Genomic DNA, 22713 nt, shown 5'->3' with positions numbered 1-22713 from the left:
CACCTTTCAATTAAAAATAAAAAGATAAGAATGAGTTATTTTTCTTTATGCTGAAAAATTTGTAGCATCCTTTGTAAGAACTGGTGCTCTCCAGAATCATACAAAACCAAGGCTTGTGTACTTTTGAGTAGACAATAGGTCTAGTGTTTCTAAAATTAACTAAAAGTATAATTGAGCATATTTAAGGAGTTATATAAAATGGAATTTTATAAAATAAAAGTGTATGTTCTCTAATCTCCTTAAGGTGGTAAGACAGATACTATTTTAAAGACCAGAGAGTAAACAGGCTTTATAATTCAGTTCTATAATTAGGAAAATTTCAGAACTCAAGAAGAGTGAGCATTGTCAGGTGAGAGTTAGTCTACCTGTGGATGTGTTTTACTTTTATATCTGCTTCTTGCTGCCTTTACTTCCTAGTGACTCCTGACCCCAAAAGACAGTTTGGTCATTCAGACCTTTTTGTACTGTAAATTTGACAACACCTCTTCACTGGAAGCAGAAAGGACAGTGTTATAAGAATGCCTATGGCTTCCTAGCCATCTTCCTTTTTTCCTAAGAAGAATGTGTTTGACATGTGAAGGCAAACTTAAGTATTGAAAGCTATTTTGCACTCCCATCTGACTTGAAAGGCATCTGCTTCCTGATGTGGCCCTTCCTCTTGCTACATCCTGACTATAGTTTTAATTTAAAAAAAAAAACAAGGGTTGCAGTAGTGGGAAGTGAGTCAGTTAAACTGCAAATGGGGTGACAGGTTGGTTTACGAACCAAATAAATTTGATGGCTCACACTTTTTAAAGGGATATTTAGAAATTATGACTCTCTTCCTGTATTCTGTGTCAGAATGTCCATTCATTCATTAATTGATTTAATCTTCAGGTTTGAAATAAGCTTTAGAATGATTTGTTTCTGTGGAGCCTTGCTTTTCCTAGCTCTAATGTTTAAAACAGCCAGTCAGTTCTCTGTCCCCTTTACTTTCATGACTCGTTTGGATGGTTTGCAGAGTCTGACGCAGAAATACGATGTGAGCCATAAATGTGAACCATGTATTTTAAAATTTTCTTACGTTGAGAAAAACTACAAAAAAAAGATGAAATTAATTATAATATATTGGATATTGGTCAGCACAGGATTAGATTGGTAATACTGTCTACTTACTAAATAAGCTATCCATTCTCTAAGACAACTTCTTTAATTTCTAATAAAATAAGAGTAAGTCTATAACTAGTAGATAATATAAAGTAGACTGTTATCTATGGTCAGATCACCTTGGGTCATTAGAGAATAAAGACTTTATCTTTTAAATAGCAAATTGCTGGCATAAATGTAGATGTTCAGTAAATATTGAAGGAATTAATTCTTAGCAAATTAGAGTTGCCAACTGTCCCCAGTTAACTGAGAATAAAAAGTCTTTTTTTTTTCTTCTTCAGTTGGAGGGCTAGATGGGTAAGAGGAATGGGAAGGGAAAAAATAGCATTTAGCAATAATCTAGTGACTCCACATTGGGGAAAAACTGAGCCAAAGTCTTAGTGTAATTTTGTGTTAAAATAGTCCCCTATACTTGAGAGCAAACCCTAGGTTCTTGTTCCAGTGACAGTACAAGCTCCTGCCTCTTGATGGTGCCACACATTTAAAAATCCCTGCTTAGAACTGAGGGATGTGTACTGTTCATCTTATGTAGCATAATTTAGCATTCTCGGGCTGAATGCTGAAATACAGAATGTAACTTAGACTGAAAGGAGGCCCTGTATGCCACTATGTCTGGGAACAGTCACATTCTTTTTGTAAAAATGATAAATCAATATAGAAAACTGTACAAGCTACATGAACATTGAAAATACAGTATGTCAATACCAACAGGTACATGGGAGAGGGGTGATGAGGGAGGACTACTGGTTCTTCATAGGAAAAGTGATCCCCATATTTGTTGTTAAATTACTTAGTATTTCTAAATTAAAAGCCATTTATTGACCTGCCTTTTAAAAATCTCTCATCAAAGATTAGATTTAGTGACTGTGCTGGCTAATTCTTATAATGAGAAATTTTCTTAGTTCTAGAACAATTTATGGGAATATTTGCCGTGAAGACTGCTTTTAAAGTTTGAAATTGATTCTTCCAAAAAAAAAGAAAAAAAAGAAAAAGATGAAGAAGTCCAAAATAAGTATTAGAAATCAAACACATTCATCACTTTTTCAATGGAAGAGTTTTGATTCAGCCATCTCAATGTGTACGTTAAGACATATTAGAAGGCACTTTTTAAAAAAAGTTAATCTCTTTATTTTGCGGTAACTGTAGATTCCCATGCAATTAATTATAAGAAATATTGATAATTCAGAGAGGTCCTGTGCACCCTATACCCAGTTTCCTCCAGCGGTAACATCTTGCACACTCGAGTACAGTGTCACAGACAGTGTTACCGAGTCCAAGCTCATACTGCTTGCCTCATGGCAGGCCAGTAAATCAAGAGACGAGTGGTTGGAACAAGGAATAGCAACTTTGTTGAGAAAGGCAGCAGACCGAGAAGATGGTGCACTAGTGCCCAGGAGACTCATCTTACCCCAGTTAGAATTCAGGCTTCTTTTATACTAAAAGGGGCAGGGGGTGGTTGGTTGTTGCATACTTCGTGGTGTCGGAATCCTTTGTTCTTGCAGCTGTCCTTGTAGGTCAGTCATGATGTTCCTGTAAACCTCCAATAAGACAAATGGTATTCAGTGTTCTGCAACTTTGTATCTCTATATGAATGGGAAAGTATAATTTTTTAAAAAGTCAGACCCTTGAGAATGGCCTATCGTGTATTTCAGGCTATAGGCAACATTCTTAACTTGTAGCAAAAGCAATAAAATACAAAGGTTGAAGTAAAAGAAACAGATCTAATATGGAGTCAGATTTGTTCTTCCCTGTTACACCAGGATATTCATGATGATGCAGTCAAGGTACAGAACAGTTTTAACACCACAAGGGTTTCTCCTGTTGCCCTTTTATAGCCACTCCTACTTTCCTCCTACCCTCATCTCCTCCTCAACCCCGGGCAACAACTGGTCTGTTTTCCATTTCTATAATTTTGTCATTTCAAGAATGTTACACAAATATAATCACATACTATGTAAACTTTTGCATTTGGCTTTTTTCACTGCATAATTGTCTAGCGATTGAGCGAGGTTGTTGATGTTGTTGACTCTTCTTCAACTCTAAGTCTGGGATTTATGAGGCAAAAGAAAATCCCAGGGAACCTGTCTCTGTGCTTTTCCTTGAGTCCCTACTTTCCTAACTGATCTGCTGCCTTCTCTCCATTTTTCAGGGTCTTATGCTTGTCTTATATTTAAAATGTCTGAGGTTCTGAGTAGTACTTAGTGAGAAGAATAGGGATAAGGACCTCTACACCATCTTCCCAAAAGCAGAAATCGGTGAGACTGGTTTTTGCAAGTTCAGAATAGCCAAGAACTTTGCTCTGGTGAAGTCTAATTGACTGCAAGGGGGAAATATTTCTGTGGGGACATGTTTTACAAAAGAATTTCGGTTTGGAAAAATTGATGTTTTTCTCATTCAAAATGGCTAAGACCCTATCCCAGCTCTGGGATTGTAATTCAGATTTTGAAAAAAGATAATTTTAAGAAAATGCTAAAAGTACAGTTAAAAAGAACAAGTTTCTTCAGACATGTATTATTCTTTTATTTTGATTGTAGAATAACAGAGCCAGAACTTTGAAAGTTTGTCTTTTCCATCAGCTCATGAAGACCAAGGCCTAAATCATGTTAGACAGAGATTGCAATTTTTGAAAGTTGTCTTGGGAGAAAGGAAAATATTGTTACTTTCCTAACAGCTCAAATAAAGAAGACATGTCATTGTTTATTTTGAATTTCTATATATAAAACTTGCTAGCATGCTTTTTCTTTTTCTTTTTTTTTTCTTTTTATTTCTTTTGCGGTACGTGGGCCTCTCACTGTTGTGGCCTCTCCTGTTGCAGAGCACAGGCTCCGGATGCACCGGCTCAGCGGCCATGGCTCACGGGCCCAGCCGCTTCACGGCATGTGGGATATTCCCGGACCGGGGCTCAAACCCGTGTCGCCTGCATCGACAGGCGGACTCTCAACCACTGCACCACCAGGGAAGCCAGCTAGCATGCTTTTTAAATTTTAACACATAGTATTTCCCATGAGATGTATCTCCCATCCATAGTTGCATTGCAGTACTTTCAGTTGATATGTGATAGCCCAGTCTCTTTTTTTCACTTGTTATACTTTCTTACATTTTTACTCCACCAACTTCTTTGTGCATTAAAAAAAAGAGAGTTTATTTTTTAGGATAGATTTTCAAATGTGAAAATTGAGTTTTGATACCTCTCATGAATTGGTTTTGATTGAACAATATAAGATATTACATAATATTCTAAAAGTATTTCAATGGATTGTATATTGTAAACTGTGGTCTTTCAGGAGAAACAACAAGAACAACAAAACAAAACAAAAAGATCCTCTGGAACTTAGTTAAGCCAAGGTGAAGATGTAAAGAAATGACAGTACTATTGGACTTTTGTTTTGTCATGTTTTCTTTAATGGTATAGAACAATAGCATAATTTCTTTAACCGAAGGGACTCAGACACCATGTAGATTTTCTTCCGAAACCCTGTCTGTGTAAGAGGAAAAATACCTGGCATATTTTTCTTACACACTGTGGAAATTATGATTATATTGATCACATGAATTTCATTTCTTTACAGCCAATGTTTTTCAGTCTGTAGGGAGAAGTGTATTATTTTCCCCCTTAAATTTTCTGTTATGTAGTCATTCATAACGGGCATTTTCTTTCAAATGGCATCTTGTAATATTTTAAGAGTAGGTCACCACAAGACTGATTTTTTTTTTTTTTTTTTTTTTTTTTGCGGTATGCGGGCCTCTCACTGTTGTGGCCTCTCCCGTTGCGGAGCACAGGCTCCGGATGCGCAGGCTCAGCGGCCATGACTCATGGGCCCAGCCGCTCCGCGGCATGTGGGATCTTCCCGAACCGGGGCACGAACCCGTGTCCCCTGCATTGGCAGGTGGACTCTCAACCACTGCGCCACCAGGGAAGCCCTAGACTGATATTTTATAAAAGTAAAACTTATCAAAACTTGCATATCTGTCAGTTGATTTTAAATGGCAAAATGATGCAAAAAAGGCATCAGGGAAGGAGTAAAATACAGAAGATCCTAGTTAGGTGGTCAGAGATTAACTTGAGTCTGCCTAGCAAATGCAAGGAATAGATAGAGGTGGAAAAAGCAAGTTGAGAAAACATTCTTGGATTAAAAAGTAACAGGATTAATTTAATCAAGTGGTAGTATTTTAGGACATGCCTGATATAAATGAGAATAAAAATTAACGTTACCTCAGCATACACTTGTATTATATGTAATTCATATAATTATATATTAAGCGATGAAACTAATATTTAAATATATTTTATAAATGTGTTAATAATTAAACATATACTTATATTCATACATATTTTTTAAATATAAGCTCTTTCTAGGAGAGGGACACAGCTAAAAATAATAGTAGAGGCAAGCAGGTTTAAGGGGCTATGAGTAATAGTAATTAAAAAAAATGATCAGGAGTGTGAGGATATATTTATGAAATAAGATGAAAAGAACTGAATTTCTTTGGGTATGAGCAAAGGCAGGATGTGGTAAACTCCTCAGGTATTTGAATGAGGCATGTACTCACAGGGCAGGGACTGGGTTTTTTTTTGTTTTTTTTTTTTGTGGTACGCGGGCCTCTGACTGCTGTGGCCTCTCCCGTTGCGGAGCACAGGCTCCGGACGCGCAGGCTCAGCGGCCATGGCTCACGGGCCCAGCTGCTCCGCGACATGTGGGATCTTCCCGGACCGGGGCACAAACCCACGTCCCCTGCATCGGCAGGCGGACTCTCAACCACTGCACCACGAGGGAAGCCCAGGGACTGGGTTTTATGTCAAGGGTGAAGTGTGCACTGGATAGGAGATGGATTTTTTGGAAGGTAGTTCTTTCTAGAAGCTACTCCACTGGACTTATGCTGTAGGGAATATATGTTGCTCTGTAACGGTGGGGATAGAGGGACCAAATGGCAGTCAGTGACAGAAAAAATTCCTTCCTCCCTGGGTTACTGTGGCGACTGGGCTCAGGCACATGATCTACCATGGGGACACATTTTGGGCAATGAGGGCATTCTCTCTCTTTCCAGATTGGCAAAGGAACCCCATAGATTTGTGAATTTTCAGGGAGCCATTTGGCTACATAACATATTTTTCCTGTATTTCCTTTGCCTGAAAACAATTGGATTTGTTTTTCAGGTTTGTTTGTTAACCAGGATTAGAGATGGTTCCCTAGGACCCACAAGACAATTGTCTATTTCACGTCATACACATGAAATGGGAACAATGGGAACCATCTCTAATCCTGTTTAACAAACACTGAGGACCTGCTCAGGCACCAGCTGTAAACTTTATAGTATAAAGTGTATGAAATGTTCTCATGCACAAGCTCTTATCGGTTTCTCCAAGAACTTAAGGGTAGGCGCTAATTTTACAATCTCTGTTTTACAGACCAGGTAATAGACTAGAAAGATTGAGCTTCTGTGTTATGGATCTGGTAAGTCCAGAACTTCAAATCCAAATAAATGGTCTTTCCGCTTAATCAAACTTAACACAGATTCTGCCCTGAAAATCCAGTGGTTCTGTGAGAGGGAAAAGCCATTTTACCCCACAGATCATTAAAATATAAGATGACAGAGAGGGTTACCAAGCCCCCTTCATGAAAATATCTTTATTTCAAAGTGCTTCTCCTATTTCTGGTCACTTTACCCCTAATTTTCCTGGAGAAGTGGGAGGTGCCCCCTTCTCTTACCGTGTGTCCAATCCGCACAAATGCAGGACACACTGCCCCAGACTGCAAAGGGCTGGGGTTGATGGGAAGTGACGTGTTGAACATTGGCAACTTCTTTGAGATCGGGAGTGTGGAGTGGTGGGGCATGAAGGAAGGAAGGGAAGTAGAAGGGTAGAGCTACTGCGTCATCTGATAAGGATAATTAGTTGTTTAATTGATAATTTAATTGTTATTGGGGGTGTAGGGAAGGGGTTTGAGTACGTTTTCAGACAGAGGAGAAGGAGTCAATAGAGAGGAAATAAGAGTGTAGGAGGAGAGATAATTAATAGACCAAAGCCACAAAGAAGGTGGGAGAGAAATGGACGCAATGGCGCAAGCAGGGGGCTTTGCCTTGGAAAGACTGAGGGACGCTCCTTAGGTAACTGAGCTAATTCTTTTATTATGTTTACTGTGTCCCAGACAGCATTCTGAGTGCCAGCTATCTATATATATTTTTTAAAATCTTCACAACCACCCTATAAGGTAGATACTCCAGTAATCCCCTGTTCTATACATGAGGAACTAAGACTCAGAAAAGCCAAATGACTTGCCCAGGGCCACATGAGTAGCTATGGAAGCAGCATTCAAACCCAAGCAGCATGGCTCCAAAGTTCATGCTTTTAACCACTATGGTACAGTGAGGAAAGGAGGACCAGCTAGATAAAGATGATAGAGGAGGGAAGTTTAGGGAGTTTAAGCAAGATGGCCTTGATCTCCTTAGGCAGTGTTTGTGCATTTGAGTGTACTGAGTATATTTGAGAAACAGGTACTGAAAACTGAGTGGTAAGTGTTGCCTTAGTTATTTGCATATGTCTTAACTCTCCCTCAGTACTGAGTTGTCCATTACTATGGAAGGAGAACAGCTGTATGCGATGCAACGTCCTAATAGTAATCTGTGTATAACAAATGTTTGTTGATCAATTAGTAGTTGTCACATTATTAGTAACTCTCTAAATAACTTGCAGTTGCCTCCAGAGCAGATACAGTCACACAAAACCATTACTCTTTTGTTTGTCAGATGTGCCTCCTTCCAGCTCAGCCCTTCTGATGGCACGCGTGCACATCTATTTAAACTCAGGGTGGCAGAATAAAGTACTTTCCTGACCACAAGCCTGAAGGTAGACTTCCCGGCCAGTCTATAAAGTAAAATAAAATATCCTTAGCTACACATTAAACTGACTTCCATGAAGATAGTTTGTAAAACCAAGCAATAAAAACTCCTTACTTATGTATACAGTTTCTTAATCAGATCTTTTGTCCTCAACTGACGAAAACAATACTAGGGCAATGTTTGGGTAAGTGTAAGGCCAATTACAAGGTTAAAAGGCACAGTCTCCAAGACCAGTCCTCACTTCTGACACTAACTGCGAGTTCAAGGTGTTCCCGAGACCACTCTCAGGTTCAATAATTCCATAGAAAGACTGACAGAACCCACTGAAAGCTATTATAGTCACGATTATTGTTTGTTACAGGGAAAGGCTACAGCCAAAGATCAGCCAAAGGAAGAGATGTATAAAGCAGAGTCAGATGTTTCCAGATGTGAAGCTTCCACTGTCCCTTCCCTTTGGTGTCAGGATGCGTTACTCTACTTTCATTGGTGTGTGATAGCACACATGGAGTAGGCCACCAAGGAAGCTTACCTGAACTTTGGTGTCCAGAGTTTTTATTGGACTTCATCACACAATCCATAGTTGATTGATTGTCCACGTTGTTAATCTCTGTCTCCAGGTCGATTGATACCACATGACCCAAAGCACTCACGTGAAATCACATGGTTGGTGTCTCTGGAGTGTCCAGTCCCCACCCTAAGATTATCTGGTGTGGCCAGACTTGCCCCTAAGATTATCTGGTGTGGCCAAACTTGCCCTAATGAACAAAAACACTCATGTCAGGTATGAAATAGATCACCTTCCAGAAGCCAACGGCAGAGGCAGACTTCTCTTTGGGCAAAGTCAAATTCTTTATTATACAGCAAGTGTATCTCAAAAGTTCAACGCAACATAGATCTGTTTCTCCTTCATACCCCGTGGCCAGCTTGGGATGAATGAGGCCTCTGCTCCACAGTTCCTCACTCAGGGCCCAGACTGATGGAACCAACGTCATCTGGAGTGTCACGCTGCCATGACAAAGTCAGGCATGTAATGAATCCTGTGCTGGCCGTTCAGGCAGAAGTGACACTTGTTGCTTCTCACATTTCATTGGCTGATGCAAGTTTGACAGTCATATCCAGTTTGGGGGTTGGGAAGAGAAGAACCATTTTATTCTGTGCCCAGAAAGAAGAGGACTGATCTTAAAAGCCCCAGGGACTTATCTCTACCCTAAGGGATTTATCTCTAAAAACAAATAGACCCACAGAAAGGACTTTTAGCCATTGCTTCTGTTTTTCCTCCTTATTGACCTACCTAATTGAGACATCAGAGTTTGATCGTGGAATCCTAGAAATTCTGCTTACTTGCCGTCAGCTCCAGCTCTTCTCATTCTGCCATCCACTTTTAGACCAAGGTCTCTGACCCATGCTGGTATACTGCCGGGGACCAGCCCCAGCTGGACAGGTTTTACCCAAAGGGGAGACGGAGTCGGCGTGGACAGACCACAAGACACCTCAAAGGATGCAAGGATCTGACAAATTTATTTTCTTGATTCTGTAGTACTTATACTATAAAGTAATCTCATTTTCAATCTTAGTAACCTTATTCCCATACCAAAAAAATCCCTTACATGAGCCATAAAACAAAAGTAATTTACATTAGCAGATTACATCAGCAGGTTAAACAGGTTAAGTAATCTTTTTATCGCTTATAGTCTTTTTCGTCCCCTGTGGTTAGGTACATGTTGGTCACACATCTCTTGGTCACATAAAAAGGTCAGGAACGCAGTCTGCGGTTTCAAAATTAGATGTTCTTGTACCTGTATGTTCTATTCAATCAGCCAGTTATTCAAAGCACAAACTCAAGCACATTATTCTTTTAACAACTCTCAAGGGAGGGCGTTGTACCTTTGATCACCAAGTTCCTTTGTAAAATACTTACAAAATATAATCTGTGCTTTATATCTATTTCTATACAAAAAACAATTAAACTTATTAAAGGTTGCCAAATAGCCTACTCTATCTAATTTGCTATACCCCATTATAGCATAAAACTTTCCCACCACCATACCCAAGTGTTTTTTAACATATCTCTAGCTCCCCCGGAGGGCCATAACTCGTCTTCTAAAGTAAGCTTTTACCACACAAATGTTCCTATATATTTCCCTGAACCCAATGCCCTAGCCTGGGAATGGGGATTTCAGGTGTAGTCTTTAAGGGAGCCGGGGTAATCATAATCTTTTTTAGTTTTACCCTAAATCAGGGTCTTTTCCTAAACCCTCCACCAAACTATGAATAATATATCCCAATACTAATAGCGATCCCATAAAAATCACCTTAAGCAAAAGTAGAGGAGAACAAGGGAACCACACAGAGGAGAGCTTTGCTTCTCCTTATTTGTACCTGACAGTACCAGCTTTGCTTGGCACTATGGGTCTCGTCCGTGCTGAGACTCAAAGGCACTTCCTATATGGCTCCCGGCAGTATACCCTATGAATTTATTCCCAAAGTTTATTTAGGGTATTGGGATCTAACAAGTCCTGATATAAAGAGGAAGAAATTTGGCCCATTTCTTGCATGTACCTCATTCCTCTTCCTCCAAAGAACCCCATCGCTCTAGCCACATAATAGTTGATGATCTCTGAGCATACTATGAGAATCCATGACTCTATGCCTTTGATTATATGGTTCCTTTACAGAAATGCCCTGCCCACCTGTCCAACAGACCAGACTACTTATCCTTTAGGACTCAACTCACATTTCTTTTTCTGTAATTTTTGTGCGTTGCTTTCCCATAAAAGAATCCATTGGCTTTCGGTAAACCTCTGTTATCACTGTTTCTTTAATCGATTGACTATTTGTGCCTCTTGTGAAAGATTTGAGGGTAGAAATGCTGTCTTTTTTCCTCTTTGTATCCCCAGTATGTTACCGGGCAGAGTAACTTAATAGATTGTTATTGAACTGAAGATATGGAAACATTGAATCCCTAGAGTTAACAGAAGAGAGAGGTCTTTTTTATCAGTTATAACAGGTCCTCTTAACTAGAGAAAAATCTCCTTTCAACTAAATTGTTTCTAACCGTTAAAGGTTAACCCTTTGTTTTATGTAATAAATGACCTAACGTATATAATTATAAAAGAGGGATTTTCTTTTCTTTTTTCTTGAGGTTTTTTTTTATTGAAGTATAGTTGATTTATAATGTCCTGTTAGTTTCAGATGTACCCAGTGATTCAGCTTTATATATATATATATATATATATATATATAATATGTAATATATATATTCTTTTTTAGATTCTTTTCCCCTATAGGTTATTACAAAATACTGAGTATAGTTCCCTGTGCTATACAGTAGGTCCTTGTTGGTTATCTATTTTATATATAGTAGCGTGTATGTGTTAATCCCAAACTCCTAATTTATCCCTCTGCCCTCCTTTCCCCTTGGTAACCGTAAGCTTGTTTTCTATGTCTGTGGGTCTATTTCTTTTTTGTAAATATGTTCATTTGTACCTTTTTTTTTTTGAGTCCACATATAAGCAATATCATAAGATATTTGTCTTTGTCTGACTTACTTCACTTAATATGATAATTCTAGGTCCATTCATTTTGCTGCAACATGAACTTCATTCTCTTTTATGGTTGAGTAATATTCCATTGTGTATATGCACCACATCTTCTTTATCCATTCATCTGTTGATGGACACTTACGTTGTTTCCATGTCTTGGTCATTGTAAACAGTGCTGCAATGAATATTGGGGTGCATCTTTCTTTCCAAATTATAGTTTTCTCCAGATATATGCCCAGGAGTGGGTTTACAGGATCATATGGTAACTCTATTTTTAGTTTTTTAAGGAATCTCTGTACTTTTCTCCATAGTGGCTGTTAAAAGAGGGATTTTAACAAAGATTTCACCTGTGCTTAAGTATCAGCACTTGATTTTCCGCATAATGTATTTCTAGATTATATTCACAGGCCTAGGGCCTAGACTGGCTGCTGTTGATTACAAGGGGACTGGATGGGTTCAGGAGATGGAAGAGTTCCTGACCGAGAACTGTGAACTGAAGTGGGTCAGTGCCAGACATATTCCTCTGAAAAATAAAGAGAGCTCTGAGGTCAAAAGACATACACTCGGCCCACAACATTTTTTTTAACCAGTAAGGAAAATAATTGTGCAACATTTTCTTCAGGTATATATATATATATATATATATATATATATATATATATATATGTATGTATGTATGTATTTAACATCATTATTGGAGTATAATTGCTTTACAATGGTGTGTTAGTTTCTGCTTTATAACAAAGTGAATCAGTTATACATATACATATGTTCTCATATCTCTTCCCTCTTGCGTCTCCCTCCCTCCCACTCTCCCTATCCCACCCCTCTAGGTGGTCACAAACCACCGAGCTGGTCTCCCTGTGCTATGCGGCTGCTTCCCACTAGCTATCTACCTTACGTTTCATAGTGTATATATGTCCATGCCACTCTCTCACTTTGTCACAGCTTACCCTTCCCCCTCCCCATATCCTCAAGTCCATTCTCTAGTAGGTCTGTGTCTTTATTCCTGTCTTACCCCTAGGTTCTTCATGAGCATTTTTTTTCTTTTTCTTAGATTCCATATATTTGTGTTAGCATATGGTATTTGTTTTTCTCTTTCTGACTTACTTCACTCTGTATGACAGACTCTAGGTCCATCCACCTCACTACAAATAACTCAATTTCATTTCTTTTTATGGCTGAGTAATATTCCATTGTATATATGGGCCACATCTTCTTTATCCATTCATCTGTTGACGGACACTTAGGTTGCTTCCATGTCCTGGCTATTGTAAATAGAGCTGCAATGAACATTTTGGTACATGACTCTTTTTGAATTATGGTTTTCTCAGGGTATATGCCCAGTAGTGGGATTGCTGGGTCATATGGTAATTCTATTTTTACTTTTTTAAGGAACCTCCATACTGTTCTCCATAGTGGCTGTATCAATTTGCATTCCCACCAACAGTGCAAGAGGGTTCCCTATTCTCCACACCCTCTCCAGCATTTATTGTTTCTAGATTTTTTGATGATGGCCATTCTGACCGGTGTGAGATGATATCTCATTGTAGTTTTGATTTGCATTTCTCTAATGATTAATCATGTTGAGCATTCTTTCATGTATTTGTTGGCAATCTGTATATCTTCTTTGGAGAAATGTTTGTTTAGGTCTTGTGCCCATTTTTGGATTGGTTTGTTTGTTTTTTTGATATTGAGCTGCATGTGCTGCTTGTAAATTTTGCAGATTAATCCTTTGTCAGTTGCTACATTTACAAATATTTTCTACCATTGTGAGGGTTGTCTTTTGGTCTTGTTTATAGTTTCCTTTGCTGTGCAAAAGCTTTGAAGTTTCATTAGGTCCCATTTGTTTATTTTTGTTATTATTTCCATTTCTCTAGGAGGTGGGTCAAAAAGGATCTTGCTCTGATTTATGTCATAGAGTGTTCTGCCTATGTTTTCCTCTAAGAGTTTGATAGTATCTGGCCTTACATTTAGGTCTTTAATCCATTTTGAGTTTATTTTTGTGTATGGTGTTAGGGAGTGTTCAAATTTCATACTTGCACATGAACCTGTCCAGTTTTCCCAGCACCACTTATTGAAGAGGCTGTCTTTTCTCCACTCTATATTCTTGCCTCCTTTATCAAAGATAAGGTGACCATATGTGCGTGGGTTTATCTCTGGGCTTTCTATCCTGTTCCATTGATCTATCTTTCTGTTTTTGTGCCAGTACCATACTGTCTTGATTACTGTCACTTTGTAGTATAGTCTGAAGACAGGGAGCCTGATTCCTCCCGCTCTGTTTTTCTTTCTCAAGATTGCTTGGGCTATTCGGGGTCTTTTGTGTTTCCACACAACTTGTGAAATTTTTTGTTTTAGTTTTGTGAAAAGTGCTAGTGGTAGTTTGATAGAGATTGCATTGAATCTGTAGATTGCTTTCGGTAGTAGAGTAATTTTCACAATGTTGATTCTTCCAATCCAAGAACATGGTATATCTCTCCATCTATTTGTATCATCTTTAATTTCTTTCATCATTGTCTTATAATTTTCTGCATACAGGTCTTTTGTCTCCTTAGGTAGGTTTATTCCTAGATATTTTATTCTTTTTTTTATTTATATAATAGCATTTATTTTTCTATTTGACCTACAACTTTTTTTTTAACATCTATATTGGAGTATAATTGCTCTACAATGGTGTGTTAGTTTCTGCTTTACAACAAAATGAATCAGTTATATATATACCTATGTTCCCATATCTCTTCCCTCTTGCATATCCCTCCCTCCCACCCTCCCTATCCCACCCCTCCAGGCGGTCACAAAGCACCGAGCTGATCTCCCTGTGCTATGCGGCTGCTTCCCACTAGCTATCTACCTTACATTTGGTAGTGTATATATGTCCATGCCTCTCTCTCGCTTTGTCACAGCTTACCCTTCCCCCTCCCCATATCCTCAAGTCCATTCTCTAGTAGGTCTGTGTCTTTATTCCTGTCTTACCCCTAGGTTCTTCATGACATTTTTTTCCCTTCTTAAATTCCATATATATGTGTTAGCATACGGTATTTGTCTTTTTCTTTCTGACTTACTTCACTCTGTATGACAGATTCTAGGTCTATCCACCTCATTACAAATAGCTCAATTTCGTTTCTTTTTATGGCTGAGTAATATTCCATTGTATATATGTGCCACATCTTCTTTATCTATTAATTTGATGATGGACACTTTGGTTGTTTCCATCTCTGGGCTATTATAAATAGAGCTGCAATGAACATTTTGGTACATGACTCTTTTTGAATTATGGTTTTCTCAGGGTATATGCCCAGTAGTGGGATTGATGGGTCATATGGTAGTTCTATTTGTGGCTTTTTAAGGAACCTCCTTACTGTTCTCCACAGTGGCTGTATCAATTTACATTCCCACCAACAGTGCAAGAGGGTTCCCTATTCTCCACACCCTCTCCAGCATTTATTGTTTCTAGATTTTTTGATGATGGCCATTCTGACTGGTGTGAGATGATATCTCATTGTAGTTTTGATTTGCATTTCTCTAATGATTAATCATGTTGAGCATTCTTTCATGTGTTTGTTGGCAGTCTGTATATCTTCTTTGGAGAAATGTCTATTTAGGTCTTGTGCCCATTTTTGGATTGGGTTGTTTGTTTTTTTGTTATTGAGCTGCATGAGCTGCTTATAAATTTTGGAGATAGTATTTGCTAGTATTTTGTTGAGGATTTTTGCATCTATGTTCATCAGTGATATCGGCCTGTAGTTTTCTTTCTTTGTGACATCTTTGTCTGGTTTTGGTATCAGGGTGATGGTGGCCTTGTAGAATGAGTTTGGGAGTGTTCCTCTCTCTGCTCTATTTTGGAAGAGTTTGAGAAGGATAGGTGTTAGCTCTTCTCTAAATGTTTGATAAAATTCGCCTGTGAAGCCATCTGGTCCTAGGCTTTTGTTTGTTGGAAGCTTTTTAATCACAGTTTCAATTTCAGTGCTTGTGATTGGTCTGTTCATATTTTCTATTTCTTCCTGGTTCAGTCTCGGCAGGTTGTACATTTTTTAGAATTTGTCCATTTCTTCCAAGTTGTCCATTTTATTGGCATAGAGTTGCTTGTAGTAATCTCTCATGATCCTTTGTATTTCTGCAGTGTCAGTTGTTACTTCTCCTTTTTCATTTCTAATTCTATTGATTTGAGTCTTCTCCCATTTTTTCTTGATGAGTCTGGCTAAAGGTTTATCAATTTTGTTTATCTTCTAAAAGATCCAGCTTTTAGTTTCATTGATCTTTGCTATCGTTTCCTTCATTTCTTTTTCATTTATTTCTGATTTGATCTTTATGATTTCTTTCCTTCTGCTAACTTTGGGTTTTTTTTGTTCTTCTTTCTCTAATTGCTTTAGGTGCAAGGTTAGGTTTGTCTGAGATGTTTCCTGTTTCTTAAGGTAGGATTGTATTGCTATAAACTTCCCTCTTAGAACTGCTTTTGCTGCATCCCATAGGTTTTGGGTCGTCTTGTCTCCATTGTCATTTGTTTCTAGGTATTTTTAGATTTCCTCTTTGATTTCTTCAGTGATCTCTTGGTTATTAAGTAGTGTATTGTTTAGACTCCATGTGTTTGTAGTTTTTACAGATCTTTTCCTGTAATTGATATCTAGTGTCATAGCGTTGTGGTCAGAAAAGATACTTCATACAATTTCAATTTTCTTAAATTTACCAAGGCTTGATTTGTGACCCAAGATATGATCTATCCTGGAGAATATTCCAGGAGCACTTGAGAAAATTGTGTATTCTGTTGTTTTTGGATGGAATGTCCTATAAATATCAAATAAGTCCGTCTTGTTTAATGTATCATTTAAAGCTTGTGTTTCCTTATTTATTTTCATTTTGGATGATCTGTCTGTTGGTGAAAGGGGGGTGTTATAGCATGTTACTGTCGATTTCCCCTTTTATGGCTGTTAGTATTTGCCTTATGTATTGAGGTGCTCCTATGTTGGGTGCATAAATATTTACAATTGTTATATCTTCTTCTTGGATTGATCCCTTGATCAATGTGTCCTTTGTTTCTTGTAATAGTCTTTATTTTAAAGTCTATTTTGTCTGATATGAGAATTGCTATTCCAGCTTTCTTTTGATTTCCATTTGCATGGAATACCTTTTTCCATCCCCTCACTTTCCATCTGTAAGTGTCCCTAGGTTTGAAGTGGGTGTCTTGTAGACAGCATATATATGGGTCTTGTTTTTGTATCCATTCAGCCAGTCTGTGTCTTTTGCTGGGAGCATTCAATCCATTTACAGTAAGGTAATTATCGATATGTATGTTCCTATTCCCATATTCTTAATTGTTTTGGGTTTGCTATTGGAGGTCTTTTCCTTCTCTTGTGTTTCTTGCCTAGAGAAGTTCCTTTAGCATTTGTTGTAAAGCTGGTTTGGTGGTGCTGAACTCTCTCAGCTTTTGCTTGTCTGTAAAGGTTTTAATTTCTCCATCAAATCGGAATGAGATCCTTGCTGGGTAGAGTAATCTTGGTTGCAGGTTTTTCTCCTTCATCACTTTAAATATGTCCTGCCAGTCCCTCCTGGCTTGCAGAGTTTCTGCTGAAAGATCAGCTGTTAACCTATGGCGATTCCCTTGTGTGTTATTTGTTGTTTTTCCCTTGCTGCTTTTAATATGTTTTCTTTGTATTTAATTTTTGATAGTTTGATTAATATGTGTCTTGGCATGTTTCTCCTTGGATTTATCCTGTATGGGACTCTCTGTCCTTCCTGAACTTGATTAACTACTTCCTTTCCCATATTAGGGAAGTTTTCAACTATAATCTCTTCAAATATTTCCTCAGTCCCTTTCTTTTTCTCTTCTTCTTCTGGGACCCCTGTAATTCGGATGTTGGTGCATTTAATGTTGTCCTATAGGTCTCTGAGACTGTCCTCAGTTCTTTTCATTCTTTTTTCTTTATTCTGCTCTGCAGTAATTATTTCCACTATTTTATCTTCCAGGTCACTTATCCGTTCTTCTGCCTCAGTTATTCTGCTATTCATCCCTTCTAGAGTATTTTTATTTTATATATTGTGTTGTTCATCATTGCTTGTTTCCTCTTTAGTTCTTCTAGGTCCTTGTTAAATGTTTCTTACATTTTTTCTACTCTATTTCCAAGATTTTGGATCATCTTTACTATCATTATTCTGAATTCTTTTTCAGGTACACTGCCTATTTCCTCTTCATTTTTTAGGTCTGGTGGGTTTTTACTTTGCTCCTTCATCTGCTGTGTGTTTTTCTGTCTTCTCATTTTGCTTACTTACTGTGTTTGGGATCTCTTTTTCGCAGGCTGCAGGTTCGTAGTTCCCGTTGTTTTTGGTGTCTGTCCCCAGTGGCTAAGGTTGGTTCAGTGGGTTGTGTAGGCTTCCTGGTGGAGGGGACTAGTGCCTGTGTTCTGGTGGATGAGACTGGATCTTGTCTTTCTGGTGGGCAGGTCCACGTCTGGTGGTGTGTTTTGGGGTGTCTGTGATTATGATTTTAGGCCGCCTGTCTGCTAATGGATGGGGGCTGTGTTCCTGTCTTGCTAGTTGTTTGGCATAGGGTGTCCAGCACTGTAGCTTGCTGGTCATTGAGTGAAGCTGGGTGTTGGTGTTGAGATGGAGATCCCTGGGAGATTTTTGCTGTTTGATATTACGTGGAGCTGGGAGGTGTCTTGTGGACCAGTGTCCTGACGTTGGCTCTCCCACCTCAGAGGCACAGCACTGACTCCTGGCTGGAGCACCAAGAGCCTTTCATCCACACGGCTCAGAATAAAAGGGAGAAAATATAGAAAGAATGAAAGAAAGAGGATAAAATAAAATAAAGTAGGATAATAAAATAAAGTTATTTAAAAAAAGAAGAAAAAAAAAAGAATGGAGGGACAGAATTCTAGGACAAATGGTGAAAGCAAAGCTATACAGACAAAATCTCACCCAGAAGCATACACATACACACTCACAAAAAAGAGGAAAAGGGGAAAATATATCTTGCTCCCAAAGTCCACCTCCTCAATTTGGGATGGTTCATTGTCTATTCGGGTATTCCACAGATGCAGGGTACATCAAGTTGATTGTGGAGATTTAATCTGCTGCTCCTGAGGCTGCTGGGAGAGATTTCCCTTTCTCTGTTCGCACAGCTCCCAGGGTTCAGTTTTGGTTTTGGCCCCGCCTCTGTGTGTAGGTCGCCTGAGGGCATCTGTTCTTTGCTCAGACAGGACGGAGTTAAAGGAGCAGCTGATACGGGGGCTCTGGCTCACTCAGGCCGGGGGGAGGGAGGGGTACGGAGTGCAGGGCGAACCTGTGGCGGCAGAGGCCAGCGTGACGTTGCACCAGCCTCAGGCACGCCGTGCGTTCTCCTGGGGAAGTTGTCCCTGGATCACGGGACCCTGGCAGTGGTGGGCTGCACAGGATCCCGGGAGGGGAGGTGGGGTTAGTGACCTGTTTTTGCTCACAGGCTTCTTGGTGGCGGCAGCAGCAGCCTTAGCGTCTCATGCCCGTCTCTGGGGTCCGCTCTGTTAGCCGCGACTCATGCCGTCTCTGGAGCTCCTTTACGCGGCGCTCTTAATCCCCTCTCCTGGCGCACCAGGAACAAAGAGGGAAGAAAAAGTCTCTTTTCTCTTCGGCAGCTCCAGACTTTACCGGACTCCTTCCCGGCTAGCCGTGGCGCACTAGCCCCCTTCAGGCTGTGTTCACGCCGCCAACCCCAGTCCTCTCCCTGCGCTCCGACCGAAGTCCGAGCCTCAGCTCCCAGCCCCCGCTCGCCCCGGCGGGTGAGCAGACAAGCCTCTCGGGCTGGTGAGTGCTGGTCGGCACCGATCCTCTGTGCGGCAGTCTCTCCACTTTGCCCTCCGCACCCCTGTTGCTGTGCTCTCCTCCGTGGCTCTGAAACTTCCCCCCATGCCCATCCCCCGTCTCCGCCCGCGAAGGGGCTTCTAGTGTGTGGAAACTTTTCCTCCTTCACAGCTCCCTCCCACTGGTGCAGGTGCCGTCCCTATTCTTTTGTCTCTGTTTTTTCTTTTGCCCTACCCAGGGACGTGGGGAGTTTCTTGCCTTTTGGGAGGTCTGAGGTCTTCTGCCAGCGTTCAGTAGGTGTTCTGTAGGAGCATTTCCACGTGTAGATGTATTTGATGTATCTGTGGGGAGGAAGGTGATCTCCGCGTCTTACTCTTCCGGCATCTTCTCCTGGTCCCCGCTTCAGGTATATTTGTTAAGCTCTTTTGTCCCTTTCAGTGCTTTCTTTGATATATGGAGTTGGATGAAAGGGAAAATGGAGAGAGAGAAAAAAAATTAAAATGTATTTTAAATAATATAATTCAAAGGGACCTACGTTCTAAACCCTTAACACCAATGTTTTGGGCCATTTAGATATTTGGGCTCTCTACTGGTGCCTTTTTCATGAGAATGCTGTGTGGATTGCTGGTTTGGAAGGGTGGGTAGGAATTGGAGATGTCAAAGAGGATAGCCTCCTAATTCAGCAGATTGTTAGGTGAAGCCTTAAAGAAAATTGAATTTTAGAAAGAGAGCCACACATCTCAGGTTGCCAGTGCCAGTTTGTGCTTGCTGTCCCAGCGTAATTATTAATAGTGCCCTATTTGATTCTCAAAAGTGTCCTGTGTGGAATGACCCCCCTCGTTTTAGGTCATGCAGAGTGGAGAATATTGGCGTGATGAATGGGAAAGATGAAGAGGGCTCAAGGGAGAGTTATGAGGGTAAATTCTGTGCAGGGTTTCCTTAAAAGGCTTTTCGTGCTTTCTGAAATGCCTCGCAGACTTTCTTCTGACGCACTTCTCATCATCAGTTTATTTTTCTTTGATGCAGTTCTTATGGGGCCAGTGTGTCTCAGCACGGTCTGGATTTCTGTTAGACTCGTGGGCAGCAGTGCTGCATCCATGTGTGATTCAAACCTGAACAGATGGGCTGTGAATGGGGTGATAAGAATAGAGAAGCACATAGCAGTAGACCAAACTTCCTGTGTACCCGCCTTTGAATACTGTTTCACTGTCTGAAATAGCATTCATCTTCTGGCTGGGATCATTTATTCCCTCTGGAATTAAGCAACGGCATTGGCAGCAAAAGAAACTATTTTGGGAAGGAGATGTGGGAGGAATTTTGCTATGTATGACAGGCTGGGCAGAAGTACCTTTCATGCTTTTGAGGACCGCACTGTTCATTAGTGCCCTGGTAAAGAGAAACTGACAACTTTCCGATAATCCCAAATGTAGTGAATGTTGAGGTGAATGCATACATTGTCATCTATGAAGATTAGCGAAGACTGAGTTTAGATGCTTCAACTTAATTCACCTACATGGCAGAAAGAGAATTTTTCTTTGGAGATTAGCCTCTAATGCAGATGCTTTTGAGAAGGGGTAAAATACAACATCTTGTTCCTGTCCCCTTCCTCACATACGCCCTTGCAGTTGTCTTTGCATATTCACATGCAGACTTTTCTAGATTGTTGGAGTTTAAAATAAGGCAATGAATGCTGTGTGTCCCCCCCTCCTTCCCCACAAAGCTGAGGTGGGTAGGGCTTGGCAGCTGGTAGCGGCTACAGAGATAAATAAGCATCAGGGCTCCTGGATGGACAGCGTGCAGAAGCGCCTGGGATGAGGTTGTGCAGCCGAGTGCCTTCCGTGGGACGAGGCCATGAGGATGGAGCTGCAGCTGGAGTCCAGAAGTTCAGGCAGTGAAAGGGAGGTGGGGCTTATAAGAACTAGTTTAATAGTCCTTTTGATCAAACTGTTGCATTTTTGGGGTGGGGAGAGTACTTTAGAGGACAGATGAAAGTCATTTCATGCTATTTTGTCATTTAATGGATGTATTTAATGAAAACCAGGGAATTATGTTAGTCTGTTCCTATTTGACTTTTCTATTTGATACTCTTCCGCTAATAAAGAGAACTACCTTCAGAATTTAGTTTTTACAAATTTTCTGCAATTAGATATTAAAAACAGCAGCCCAGGGCTACTTAACACTTTTCTATTTTGTTACTGATAACCAGTTTGGAAAACGTTTCTCTTTTCTTTTTTTTTCTTAATTAATTTTTATTGGAGTGTAGTTGCGTTACAATGTTGTGTTAGCTTCTACTGCACAACAAAATGCATCAGCCATATATATACATATATCCCCTCCCTTTTGGATTTCCCTCCTGTTTAGGTTGGAAAACATTTTTCTATGGAAGACTTTTGAATTCTCTTTTCAATGTGGTAGATGTAATAACCAAAGATGATTTTTGCTCTTTTATTATTTTTTTTCACTTTGGCAGTTGGGCTAATGAGAAAGGTGAAGATGTTGAGATTCCCCACTCCAAAGAGTGCTGTCTAGGTTTATGATAAGCATTTTGTAAACTATATCCCCTTATTCACAAAGGTATAGTAAGTTTACTTAAAGTCAAAAATCATAAATACCTACGTGTTTTACACGGGGAGCTTGGTGAAGTGTCAGTTAGTGGTACCATTATAGACATCAATGGCCTTATATTGATTTTTTTTAGACAAATAAACTATCATTTTATTTTCCAGCTAAATGATTCAAAGATTGAATGATCTCAGAATTTGAAATATGCTGCTCTCTTTCTATCTGGACGTGACATTAAATGTTCTTCATCTTCTTGTGACATTCTCTTTTTTTAAAAATCATTTCAATTTTTCATTTGAGAAATTGGTGGGAAAGACCTTTATATGGTGACAAGACATAAAAAAGAGTTTTAAAAAATTTGAAGCATTTCAAGAAAAAAATTGAAGACCTAGTTATTGTGCCTTTCAAATTAAGCCTTTTCTAAAGTAGCATTCTCCTTTTGTGTGTCTAAACAGTAGAATGACATTTCTATAAGGAAGTTAGAGAATTAATTTTTTTAATAGTTTTTTAAAAAAATTATTTATTTTAGGCTGTGTTGGGTCTTTGTTGCAGGCTTTTTCTCTGGTTGTGGTTGAGCGGGGGCTACTCTTCGTTCATTGTGGAGCACGGGCTCTAGGCGCATGGGCTTCAGTAGTTGTGGCACACGGGCTCAGTAGTTGTGGCTCGCGGGTTCCAAAGCGCGGGCTCATTAGTGTGGTGCACTGGCTTAGTTGCTCTGCGGCATGTGGGATCTTCCTGAACCAGGGCTCGAACCCATGTCCCCTGCATTGGCAGGCGGATTCTTAACCACTACGCCACCAGGGAAGCCCTAGAGAATTCATTTTAAACTCAAATATTAAGTCTACAGTGATGAATG

General features: G+C 39.7%; 1 protein-coding gene across 16 annotated transcripts in view; it reads left to right on the top strand.

Annotated features, from left to right (window-relative positions):
* PHLDB2 (pleckstrin homology like domain family B member 2) overlaps positions 1 to 22713 on the top strand; it is a 130420-nt gene that overhangs the window by 35987 nt on the left and 71720 nt on the right. The window lies entirely within an intron of this gene.

This window comes from Lagenorhynchus albirostris, chromosome 5, assembly GCF_949774975.1.
Source record: "Lagenorhynchus albirostris chromosome 5, mLagAlb1.1, whole genome shotgun sequence".
Lineage (NCBI taxonomy): Eukaryota > Metazoa > Chordata > Mammalia > Artiodactyla > Delphinidae > Lagenorhynchus > Lagenorhynchus albirostris.
This window is presented reverse-complemented; position numbering and strand designations above follow the sequence as displayed.